The sequence below is a fragment of the Ailuropoda melanoleuca genome, chromosome 11 (assembly GCF_002007445.2).
Source record: "Ailuropoda melanoleuca isolate Jingjing chromosome 11, ASM200744v2, whole genome shotgun sequence".
Classification (NCBI taxonomy): domain Eukaryota; kingdom Metazoa; phylum Chordata; class Mammalia; order Carnivora; family Ursidae; genus Ailuropoda; species Ailuropoda melanoleuca.
The window spans coordinates 90,570,291-90,582,943 of NC_048228.1; positions in this window are offsets into that span (position 1 = coordinate 90,570,291).

The following is a 12,653-nucleotide window of genomic DNA, read 5'->3' on the forward strand; positions in this document are numbered from 1 at the left end:
TCCGAGACAGTTGTCCAAACGTGCTCATCTCCCGATCATGCTGGAAAGAGCTGGAGTAGTTCCAGCACCAAACTACTTCAGGTGAAGCTGGTAGGTAGGTCACAATCAGTTCATGTCCCAGCTTAGGCACCTCTTCTCTCGGGAGTTTTCAGCCTGTGTGATCTGGGTCCAGCTCATTCCTTTTCAAGCCTCGACCTCCCTCTTCTCTCCTCGAGGTCTAAATTCACTTCCTATGAGGCTAGTGTTAGGCTGACTGGAATAGAACCCTGCACAATGAAGTCAACTTGGGGTGAGGGTAGGGAAAGGAATGGAAGAGTGGGGTCCAGAGTTGATGTTCACTTACTTACCTATTGTCTCCTCCCTTTAGGACATTCTTAGACCATGGGGTGTAGACCAGTAGATTGTGAAACAAATCAAGATGTGATTTCTTTGGCCCATCCTGTATTTTTAAAGACTTGAATCATTTCTTAACATCGTAAAATTGAGGATTTGGGGCTTCTCCTAATAAAATCTGAAGGTGTAAAAAAAGAATAGTTTTCATTGCTGCATGACAAGAATTAGCTGACGCTAAGGGCATCTGCCTCTTTTAGTTAGAGCCTGTACTTTCTCGTTTACCCCAGTCCCCACCATTCCCTGCTGATTTACACCTAGCCCACCTAGGTATTTGAGTTTACAATCCATGCTTTGGACTTCCTTCCCTTTCTTCTTAGTGACCGCATTTTGGCAACGCTGAGAGTGATTCCCAGATTCATCTACTGCTTAATCATTTTCAAGCCTCTGTGAGCTGGGGAAGTGGTAGTCTTTCTTTCCACTCTGGTAGAGGAAGATGCCAAGTTGTCACTCATTTGAAGTCCCAACACAGGGTCTTAAAAAAATGTAGGATAAAATGTCAATTCAAAAAAAAAAAAATAGTGTTTTCCTAAACCAGCAATATAAGATGTTTAGTATTTCCTCTACTAAGTAAAATACTAAATAATTAAAATATTAATTTCCTTTATAATAACAACACAGTTTTAAAATGTCCAGTAATTAACCCAACAGTAAATTCACTAGATCTTTACAAAGAAAACTAAAAAATATTAAAGTACATAAAAGAAGGTATAAATAAATAAATGATATGCCATCTCCATGGATAGAATAATAACATATAAATATGTTAATTTCCTCAAAATTAATGTATGAATTCAATATTTCAGTCAAAGTCCGGATTTTGTGTTTGTGAGGAACTAACAAAGAGATTTTAAAATGTATGGAAGGGTGCCCGGGTGGCTCAGTGGGTTAAGCATCTACCTTTGGCTCAGGTCCTAGTCCTGGGGTCCTGGGATGGAGCCCCACATCGAGTCCCACATTGGGCTCCCAGTGGGGGCCCTGTTCCTCCCTTCCATTCTACAGCTCCCCCTGCTTGTGCTCTTGCTCCCTCTCTCCTTCTCTCTCTCAAATAAATAAATAAAATCTTAAAAAATAAAATAAAATGTGTATGGAAGAATATAAGTCAATGCACAGATAAAGAAAAAATTTGAAAAAGAAGAGGGAAGAGAATTCACCTACCAAACGTCATTTTACTACAAACACAGTAACACAAACAGTGGGGTGGTGAGGGAGGAATGGACAAATGGTTCAAAGGGGAACAATGGAGAGCCCAGGAACAGACCAATTACAAATGGACAATTGGTATATGATAAAGTGTCATCACAAACCAGTTGGACTAAGAATGGAATATTTAGTAGACAGAGTTAGGAAATTGGCTCTTCATAGGTAGAAAAATAAGACGCAAACTGTATTTCATGTCCTTTATACAAAAAAATCAATGTCAAATTTAATTAAAGACTTAGCTGTGAAAGGCAGACTTGGAAAGCTAGTAGGAGAAAATATAGGACAGTATTTTACTGATTTTGAATCAGAAAAGATTTTTTAAACAATAGATAGATTTCTTTTTTTCAAAAGAAGCATTTCCGCTCTGATGACCATAGATGAAATTGGCAGATGGGTGACGGATTGGGAGGAGGCATTTGCAGCATCCGTCACCACAAAGGATCAATATCTACAACATGCAATGAATGCACACTAATCGACCACAACAGAAAACCCAGTAGAAAAATATTCAAAGCATATGATCAGGCAACTCATGGAAAGAGAAAAATCTAACAACTTAAAAGGAGAAAAGGCTGCTCAATCCAACCTGAAGTCAAAGAAATACAAATTGAAATTAGAAGATATTACTTCATATCCACATGTGTGCAAAATGAGAAAGACAGGAAACACTCTGAGATATGGGGGAATAGAAGCTCTCGTGCCTGGCTAGCAGGAGGGCAAACTGGTGCGCAATATGGCAGTAAGGTACTTAGGGAAAAGTAAGGGTTTATTACCCAGCAAGCCTACACTTGAGGATGGGCTCCACGGACTGCACAGGTCTGACGGGATGATGTATGAGAGAGGATATCCATCACAGCCCTGTCTCAGAGAGCAGGAGATGGAACAGCCTGGATGTCCATCAGTAGGAGAACGGAGGCAACAGATGAATGTAATGAAAACAACGCATCAGTCAGAAAGGAAGGAACTAGACTTACGAGCAGCCACACAGAAAGATGTCAACAAACATATTAACACATGAGAAAAGTAAGAAACTGAATAAGATCCGTATTTCAATACTATTTATGTAAATTAAAAATCAAACTCCCAAAGAGTTTGATAAGTATATGTATATAGCCATGTGTGGATATATTTATACTTTTTTTTCCAGGATGCACATAGAGCTCTAAGCCTTGGTGATATCCACATTTGGGGCTACCTAGTTCTTTGTTGTGGGGTTTTATCCTATGCCTTGTAGGATGCTTACCAGCATCTCTGATTTCTCTCTCCTGAATGCCAGTAGCACCCCTTCAGGACAACCAAAATTTCCTCCAAACATTTCCAGATGTCTCCTGGTGGGGATGGAGGAAAGTTGTCCTGGTTGAGAATCATTGGCTCAAATCATCTATCACTGGCTCAGACTATTAGAGTGGCTGGTGAAGTATTCAGAGGCAGGGACAGGGAGAAAGACTGTGCGAGCAAAGAAAAAGTATTACAACAACGAAAAGAGCAGCGGTGGTGTGCCATGAACTCGAGAGAACGATTAACTCAACTTTGGGTACCTGAGGTCCAAATACAAGCAATGAAGAAACACTAAACAAACTAAAATCGGCCTTCAGGCTCAGAATTGGCTGGTGCTTGTTGGAGTTCAGTCGGCTACATGTGAATATCCTTGAAGGGGAAAAAAAATGGGTGGACCCTGTAATCTCTTAATTTGGGCTTTCACTGTGACTCTAGCCTTGGCTTTCCTTTAATGAGTCTGTGTGAAAGCACATTTTGCAAAAGCTCTGGTGTCATGACGACAGTGTTGGATTAACCAATGGACAGAAAAAGCACATGCTGCAGAGATCAGCCAAGCAGAGAACCGACCCCTGGTGAGAAAAAGTCAGCCCTGATGAAATTGCCTGGATTTTAAAATTAGAAAAAGCTAGAAAGAAACCTTTAAAAATACATAGTATTTTCTAAAAGTAGCACATTATTAAAAGATACAAAAGCTAGAGGAGCTTTCCTAACTTTGGGCAAAATAGACTGTAAGACAAGGAGCGTTACAAGAGACATGAGAGGATACTTCATTATGTTAAAAGGGACAATAAATCAGGAAGATGGAATAAATAGAAATAAGGAGAAATAGATAAATCCACAAACTGTAAACATTAACACATTTCTTTCAGTAATAGAACAACTAAAAATAAATCAGTAAGTATACAGAAGACCTGAATAACAAAAACACTTTATACCCTCAAATCACAAAATATACATTCCTTTGAAGGACACATGGAATGTTTATGAAGATTAAACTATATCCTGAGCCATAAAACGAGTCTCAATAGAATTCAAAATATAGAAATCTTACAGAATATATTATCTGACCACAATGGAAATAAATTAGAAGTTAAAAATAAAGCAGCTAGAATAGCTGGAAAAGAAACAATACATCGTCAAACAACCCATTGATCAAAGAAGAAATCTCAAAGGAAATCAGAAAATATTTTGAACTGAATAATAATAAACACATGACACATCAAAATTTGTAGGACTGTATCATATTAACTGTTTATAAGAAAAGAGGCACCAGGGTGGCTTAGTTGGTGAAGTGGCTGACTCTTGATTTCGGCTCAGGTCATAATCTCCGGGTCCTGGAATCGAGCCCCAAGTCGGGCTCTGCACTCAGCAGGGAGTCTGCTTGAGGACCTTCTCTCTCTCTGCCTCTGTCCCTTCCCCTGCTTGTTCTCTCTCATGCTCTCACTAAACTAAATTTAAAAATCTTAAAAAAAATAATAAAAGAGGTAGCTCTCAAATCAATGATTTAAATTTCTACCATAAGGAAAAAGAAGAGCAAAATAAACTCAAAGTAAACAGAAGAAAAGAAATAATAAGCAAAAGAGAAGATATTAGTGAAATTGAAACCAGAAAAGTAAAGAAAATCAATGAAATCAAAGCTGGTTATTTGAGGAAAAAAAATCAATGAAATTCATAAAGCTCTGGAGAAAAGATAAAAAATTGTCCGTATCAGGAATAAATTAATAATATCACTACAGACCTTACAGACATAAAAAGATTAATATGGGAATATTACAAAAACTTTACACCAATACATTTGACATCATACATAAGATGGAAAATTCCCTAAAAGACATGAACTGACTGCCAAGGCTAATGTAAGAATAGATAATGTGAATAGTCCACAGCTTTTAAGGAAATTGAATTCCTAGTTTAAAAACCTTTCCAAAAAGAAATTTCCACGCCCAAATGACTATAGTGGTCAATTCTATCAAAAATTTAAGAAATGAAAACAAAGCAAAAACGTCTGCTCTCACCAGTTCTATTTAGTATTGTACTGAAAGCCCTCTGTAAAATTCCTAAGGAATACACAAAAAAGATACTATAACAACTAAGTGACTTCAGTAAGACTGTGGGACCCAAAGTCAACATACAAAACTGGGTTATATTTTAATATAGCACCAAGAAACAATTGAAATGTGAAATTTTTTTTAAAAACTATTTACAAGAGCATCAGATAATATGAAACATCTAGGGATAAATTTAACAAAAGATATATAAGATCTGTATTCTGAAACTAAGAACATTACTGAAAAAAATTAAAAGTAAATAAAATGAACAGATGGATCATGTTCATGGGTCAAAAGACAATATTTTCAAGATGTCAATCTTCACCAAATTGATTTATATGTTCAATGCAATAGCAATCAAAATCTCGGCAGGATTTTTTTGGGTAGAAATTGCCAAGCTGATTCTAAAATTTGTATAGAAATACAAAGGACCTAGAACAACTAAGGCAATACTAAAAAAACAAAAAACAGAAAAAAAAAAAAAACCTAGAGGACTGACACTACCTGATTTTAAGACTTACAATAAAGCTACAGTTTTTAAGACAGCGTGGTAATGCCTCGGAAAAAGACATATAGATAAATGGCACAGAATATAAATTTTAGAAATTCCCACACATATATGGTCAATTGATTTTCAGCAAATTGGCCAAGACATTCAACTGCCTTGGAGAAAGAATAATCTCTTCTTAAAAAGAACAACTTGATAATTATAAGCAAAAAATTGAACTAGTACCTTACCTTACACCATGTATAAAAATTAACTCAAAGTAGATCATAAGTCTAAATGTACAGGCTAAAACTATAAAACTTCTAAAAAAAATTAGTAATCTTGAATTGGCAAAGATCTTTTATAAAGGACACGAAAACATGAAGTATAAGAGAAAAATATCAACAAATCAGATTTGATCAAAATGAAAAATTCTTTCTCTTCAAAAGACACTGTTAACACATATGAAAAAAACATGCCGCAAACTGGGAGAAAATATCTGCAAAAAAAATGTATATGATAAAGGACTTGTATACAGCATATGTAAAGAATTCTTCGAACTCAATAATAAGACATCAGAAATCCAATACAAAATAAGGGGGGGGTGGATAAACTGAACAGACTCATCATCAAGCTAGCTCTAGGCATGCCAAAGAAGGACATTAAAAATATACTCAGCGTCAGTAGTCATTATGGAAATGCAAGTTAAAATCACACTGCTGTACCCCTGCATACTTCCTAGCATGGCTAAAATGGAAAGATTGATCTTACTAAGTGTTGATGGGAACATGAAGGAGCTGGAACTCTCAGTTACTGTGTGTGGGAATGTTAGTGTTACAACCACTTCAGGAAAACGTTTGGCAGTTTCTTAAAGTTAATAGCATTCATCAAGTGTTCATTTAGTTAATTTAGTGTTGTCAGAGAAAATGAAGGGAGTTAAATTTGAACCTCACATAAATAATAAATAATTTTTAACATAGGTATGGCCTAAAAATTTAATGAGACATATATATTAATAAAGTCACTTGCTGTTTATCTGAAATTCAGGGGCGCCTGGGTGGCTCAGTCGTTAAGCGTATGCCTTCGGCTCAGGGTGTGATCCCGGAGTTCTGGGATCGAGCCCCACTTCAGGCTCCTCCACTGGGAGCCTGCTTCTTCCTCTCACTCTTCCTGCTTGTGTTCCCTCTCTCGCTGGCTGTCTCTTTCTCTGTCAAATAAATAAATAAAATCTTTTTTAAAAATTCGATTTAATTGGGTACTTTGTATTTTTATTTACTAAATCTGGCAACTTTACTTTCCCCATACGGCCCAGTCATTCCACTCCTAGGTATTTACCCAGGAAAAATAAAAATGTGTGTCCACTTGTATGCAGTGTTCATAGCAGCTTCCTTTGTAATAGCCCTAAACTGGAGACAACTCAAATGTCCATGAACAAAAGAAGGGATAAACAAATTGTGGTATATCCATACAACGCGCTACTACTCAGTATAAAATAAAAGGGAATGAACTATGGATACACATGGGCTATGGATGAATATCAAATTAATTATGCTGAGTGAGAGAAGCCAGACAAGAAAGAGTACATACCAAAATCTACCATTTACATGAAATTCTAGAAAATGCCAACTAATCTATAGGGACAGAAGGCTGATTGGTGATTACTTAAGGCACGCAAGGGTTGAAGTGAGATGCGGGGACAGGGAAGATGCTTTGAAACTTCTGGGCATGATAGATATGTTCATTATCTAGATTTTGATGATGGCTTCACGGGTGTTTACATATGTCAAAACCTACCAAATTGTATTCTTTAAACATGTGCACTACGTCGTGTGTCCATGACACTTCGATGAAGCTGTAAAATTTTGTTTCTAATTTTCCTGTGTGAATTTACTCTGTATGTAACAGCGTGGGAAACTCCGTGGTGGATAAAACAGGCATTTTACTTTCTTGGAGAGAGAGGACCAACAAATGTAAAAAGTTAAATAAAAGCACAAGTGTTCAAAAAGATGAAATTTGGGACAATATTTGCAAATATTAAACCAATGTATTTTAATTTCTCCCACAACTCCTGTTCCTTTGAAGCTTTCTCCCTCAGAGAGAGCCCTAAAGCTTATAACCAGAGAGTGGAAGAAAACAGATATTTGACTTCATTAACAGGATAATGGGCTTGCCAACTAGGCCTGGTGGGGAAAGAATGCGTTTCTTACATTTCTTTAGTTATATCAGAGGATAGATTTGGAGAATTAGCTCAAAGATATTTCTATCAATAGTGGAGAGCCAATACTCCTTCCACTTGTGACAACTAGATACTTAATGTTGAAAGAGTTATTATAAAATCACTCTTTATAGCCCATGGTGGGGAAAAGAAGAGAGGAACAGAGTTTGAAAGCAGATGCCACGGTCCCCCTTTTCTACATCCTCTCAATGGCCTCTGCGCCGGCCAGTCTTGCTAACCCTCTGCCCATACCTAAGGTTCAACCAGTGCCTCTGCTTGCTGTGGCCAAGGGCAGGAGCCTGAGGCCTCCCCGAATCGTCTTGACTTTCTGTGTGATTTGAAGGTGAGCAGAAACATGTGTGTGCCCTGAGGGAGACGGGGAAGGTAGCTGAGGGTGCTGGCTGTCTTCTTTAAGAGGGGCCACAGCTATGGGAATCTTGATTTATTTTTTTAAGTAGGCTCCAACACGGAGCTCAAACTCACAACCCTGAGCTCAAGCCCTGAGCTGAGATCAAGAATCGGATGCTTAACCGACTGAGCCACCCAGGCGCCCCAGCTATGGAAATCTTAACACATCAGTGAAAGCCAGAGTGGGGGTCAGTGGTGAGCGGCAGTCGGAGAGGTTGGCCCTGAAGCACTGTCCACGCCAAGGGAAGGGACCCCACGTGTGCCGACAGCAGATGTTTGCTTCGGAGGCTGGCCCGATGACTAGGCATTATGGAGACTTCAGACAGCACCCTAAGAATCCTGCAGCTTCTACCTATCTAGCATCTTACAGGGAATTGTGGGAGTGGGGTGGGGGGTGATTCTGAAAGAGGAGGCATTTTACCTAAAGAAACTGAACATCCCTCGGAGATACTGCATTAGTTTATCACTTTGGACTAAATAGCTCCCTCACCCCAAGCCCCTACCCATCCCTACCAATACCCAGAGGATGTGCGCTCAAAGTAAGTCTAGACTATGGACAAACTAAAGAAAATATATTTCCAGTGCACATGTTGGTGTAACGTACATACATTTGCAACCTATTACCAAGATAATACGAGATATGTTTCAAGGCATTCAGTGATGGAGAGCGAGAGTGGTAGCCAGGAAGCGAGGGGTAGTCACAGAGGTGGGGGCTGAGTCCTGTGGGCTGGGCAGGGTTTTAGCCAGGCAGCTAGGAGGGCATGTCAGGTGGGGAGAACTGCCTGAATGAAGGTTTGTAGGTGAAAACATGCGCAGTGAGGAGAGAGCAGAGCAGAGAGCTCCTGTTGACAGGAGGGCCTCTGGTTCCCCCCTTGGTTAGCATGACCTGGGAACTCAGCAGTGAGTGAGCTCAGAAAAGGCTGCCTCTGAACAGGTATGAACTTGCCTTCTGGAAAGTTTGCAAAAAGAAAGCCAGAGAACGTGGCCACCCGAATGTCAGTTGATCTCTCAATAGGTTAAGAAGCTGAACGTGGCCATCTGATGGCTCCTGGTGCTTACCAAGTGGCAAATAGCTTCAACAGGGCGCTCAGAGGGACTGAGATGATTCTTTAGAGGGCAAGTCGAAGGCACTAGAAACACCAAGGGTCATTCTCCTAGTAAGTCAACCTAAGGAAACCAGGGACTCAGAATGAAGGTTGGCTGGTACCCAGTAAAGAGAGCTCTTACTTTCTAGTTTCTACTCGGTCTATGAAGAATACACGCTGAATCAATCACTGAGAACTGGCCTGGTTCATATTTCATGTCCCTTCCTGCGGCCGGGCTGCTCAGCCAGGCAGAAATTGCTGAGAGGTCATGGAATAGGAAGGTGGTTTCTCCTTGCAGCTCTGATGCCTCAACACAGCCTGCCCTCCCTCCCCCCTCCCACATCCCGCCTCTTGTGTTTTTAATTAATCGTCACTTTCAGGCAACTTCTCCCTCTGCCTCTCTGACCTGGGCCTCCTGCAGCAGGTCACATAGTCATGGGACAGACACCAGGCCTCCTATCTGCACCTGGAGTGCCCACGTATCTCAGGTGAGTGCTGGGTTGAGAACCTAGTTTCCCCCCATGTGGCATGAAGACAGATTGTGTCTGGAAGGGCTCACCGCTGTGAAGAGGAAGAACAGAGTTGTTTGGGCAGGACCACAGGCCAGGTCAAATGGTGCCCATACTGATTATATGTAAGGGTCCCACTTTGACCCCAAAATACAGCAACAAAAAGCTTACACCCATTAGAATGGTCCAAACTGGGAAAACTGACCACACCAAACACGGGCAAAGGTGGAGCAACAGGAACTCCCATTCATTGCTGATGGGAATGTGACATGGTACAGCCACTCTGCAAGACAGGTTGGTGGTTTCTGACAAAACCAAATGTACTCTTGACATACAGCCCAGCAAGTGCATTTGGTGTTTATCAAATGAATTGAGAACTTCTGTCCACACGAAAACCTGCACATGGCTGTTTATGGCAGCTTTATGAATAATTGCCAAAATGAGGAATGAATTAAGATGCCCTTTGGTCGGTGAATGGATAAACTGTGGTATGTCCAGACAGTGGGATAATATGCAGAGCTAAAAAGAAATGTGCTGTCAAGCCAGGAGAAGACATAGAAGAAACTTAAATGCATATTACTAAGTGAAGGAGCCCAATCTGAAAAGGTTACACTCTATATGATTGCAACTATATGACATTCTGGAAAAGGCAGAACTATGGAGACAGTAAAAAGATTAGTGGTTGCAAGAGGTGTGTGATCGGGAAGGGCAGAGATGAATAGGTGGAACAGAGAGGATTTTTAGGCCAGTGAAAATGCGCTGTAAGATACCCCATCATGATGGAGCCATGTCATTATACATTTGTCCAAACCCATAGACTGCACAACACCATGAGTAAACCCTAATGTACACTATGGTCTTAGAGTGACAATGACATGTCACTGTAGGTTCATCGACTGTAATAAATATACCACTCTGGTGGGGGATGTTGATTTTGGGGACGCTACACAGTGTGGGGGCAAGTGGTATACAGGAAATCTCTGTATATTTGCTTGAATTTTACTGTGAACCTAAAAGGCGGAGGGCTCCGCCGGTTAAGCATCTAACTCTTTGTTTCTGCTCAGGTCATGATATCATGACCCTGAGATCGAGCCCGGTGTCAGGCTTCCTGCTCAGCATGGAGTCTGCTTGAGGTTCTCTCTCTCCCTCTCCCTCTGCACCACACCCCTCGCTTGTACTTTCTCTAAAATAAATAAATCTTTAAAAAACTAGTCTTAATTTAAAAAGATAAAAAATAGCGGGTTAAAATAAAATAAAAATAAGGGGCGCCTGGGTAGCGCAGTCGTTAAGCGTCTGCCTTCGGCTCAGGGCGTGATCCCGGTGTTCCGGGATGGAGTCCCACATCGCGCTCCTCCGCTGGGAGCCTGATTTCTTCCTCTCCCACTCCCCGTGCTGTGTTCCCTCTCTCGCTGGCTGTCTCTCTGTCACATAAATAAATAAAATCTTTAAAAAAATAAAATAAAATAAAAATAAAAGCTAATGGGGGTTAGTAACAGGTTAAATGAATAATGTTCACATTTGAAGAAGACTCACAAATGTGAGAAAAACAGTATGACTTTAGGAAACATTATAGGAATTCTGGGAAGCCTTATAATTTCATCACCGAAAGGGTATGTGAGACCCCCAGGTCTGCAATCACCCAGAGCAGGCTCACCTGGTGTACATTACTTGCTAGGATCCCTGAGCAATCAGCAGACCAGCTGGGCTCAGTTCACTGGTCTCATTCTGTCATCTTTGAGCCGATGTCAAGGTCTGATATACAAGGATTGGGCTTTTTAACTCACACCAGGCACAGAGAATTCAGACCCCCTCCTTTTCTCATTTCAACTATTCTATAATCCAGTTCAAGTTTCTTGGCCTCCAGGAAGTGAAAGAGAACTGATACTCTTGACTACCTACCATTTACTTCGTACTTTCAGTACATTATTTCTGTCTCTGTAAGCAGGGATCCTAGTAGGGCCCAATCTACCCATTGAGAGTGGTCTAAGGATACCCTATCTCACAAGAAGCTGTTTGCAGACTCGGATTTGCATGGAAGCTGGAATGTTTCTGTGAACGTATCTTGATTGCTGTTCATGATTGGGGTTCAGACAAGCCTGACCGACTTGAGGGCCATGGATTGGCAAGGACTTACAGAGGGCAGGGAGGAAAATGACCATGGGGACTCAGAATCAGCAACAGTTCCCAAGGGCAGTGTGGGAAAACTGAACTGGGTTTGCTGTGGTAGGTGTCAGAGGGTCTTTCCTTAATCCTGCCATTCTAGAACATTCCACACTGGAAAGGGCCGTTTCACTAAATTCTGACAAAATTCTGACCAGGCCGTGGAGTTCACCAATTGAGTATAAACAAGGGAGAGAGTATTTTCTATCCTTATCAAAGCAATTATCCCAAGTCATGAATCTAGGGCAGTGTCCCACTGAAGTACACCGCTCAGCAGGCAAAGATAGTTGTTAAGTGCGTGAGTCAAGCAGTCCTGCATCATAAAATCCAAGTCCTCTGCTGTTTATCCGTGACTCTCTATTGCAGCCCCACCGAATGGCCAGCCTGAGCTGCTCAGCAGAAGCAGAACCAAGCTTAGAACCCTGGCAGGGTTCTGGGGACTGGGGGGGGAGGGGTGCCCCCCACACTGAGAAACATCAGGACTATTGATAATCTGTTTTCCGAGGAGGGAATTTCCTCTTGCGTAGAGGAGCTGCTGCAAATCAGGGATCGGTATTAACGCACCTCAGTTGTACTCTCGGGGTATTGAACTCTGAGACATTGGGCTTACATTGCACTTAACGCTCACCATACCACTGAAAGGAAGACACGTATTTCCCCCATTTCACAGATGCATAAACTGCTGTCGCAGTCATACTGGGTGGCAAGCCGCTGTAAAGCTCAGTGGCACGCAGCCATAACCAGTTACTTCTCACTCAGGCACCTGTCGGTTGGCTGTAGTTCGGCTGACCTAGGTGGGACTCAGCTGGGCTTGTTTCCAGGCTGTGGGGTGCGTCCAGGCATGCTCAACATGACAATCCCATGGCAAAG